The sequence below is a fragment of the Palaemon carinicauda genome, chromosome 10 (assembly GCF_036898095.1).
Source record: "Palaemon carinicauda isolate YSFRI2023 chromosome 10, ASM3689809v2, whole genome shotgun sequence".
Classification (NCBI taxonomy): domain Eukaryota; kingdom Metazoa; phylum Arthropoda; class Malacostraca; order Decapoda; family Palaemonidae; genus Palaemon; species Palaemon carinicauda.
In genome coordinates this window covers 34,997,705-34,998,740 of record NC_090734.1, presented here as the reverse complement: position 1 = coordinate 34,998,740, position 1,036 = coordinate 34,997,705, and positions in this window count along the sequence as shown.

Genomic DNA, 1,036 nt, shown 5'->3' with positions numbered 1-1,036 from the left:
AACTCATGAAAACCTAATATAAGGATTTTTTTTTCCTCCAGCTAGGAACTCCATGGCTGTAAACTAGCGGTTTGAATACCTTCAACAGATCAGCAAGTTCCCATCACTTTAAATTTGATATTTATTGTAGGTATACAAAAAATAAGTCGTATCGCAACGTACTTCTCTCAAGGGTTTTGTAGATCGGTTGACTATCCATTTGTGAATTCTATTACGCTATACTCACCAGATAAATCTTGGAAGCAGATCCAGTTCTTAACGAAATATAAATCATTATAAATCGTATCTTAAAATCATATATTATCCTTTAAGATACTAAATCAAGATATTTGTCCAAAAATGTCCCCCTCTCATTTCCTTTTTTAAACGAACAAGATTAAGTGGAGGGGCGCTTTTTCTTATTTCATCGGGTTTTTGTTTAGATGCAATAATTGACTAAACTGATAACAAATGGCTTTATCTGAATTTACTTGGTTAAATGATTGGTTTTCCCCTTTCTTTTTTTTTTCTTTTGCACTAAAACTCTTTGATCTGCTAAACAATGTCAACGTAAGTGATATCAAACATTTTACAAATACTTTTTAGATTATTTCAAGAAAAAAAAATTAGACATTAGCTTACTCGTTCGTAAACATATAAAAACTATTCACAATGGCAAAATAAAATGGAATATAGTCTATAGGATCATATACTTTGCAACAGGCATTAATAAGTCATGTATATGAAAAAAAAATCTTAAATATGAGGCTTTTTGCCTTCCAATATATTAAGCGAGAATAACTCGCTAAAAGAAAGCCCTTTTCCCCATTTTCTTCATAGGTTTCTAGAACCATAGTATGAAGGAAACGTAATAAAAAGAAAATTGGTCAATGAATTCCGAGATCTACTGACACCAGAAATTTATTGAAGAAAATCATCATAATGATGCCGTATTTCTTTGTAATGCCTCATTTTGTCGTTTCGTAAGCACATTAAGAGAAGCAAATTTCTTTAATGTTTTTGGGATATTGTCCCTATTCAAAAAAAAAAGATAGAT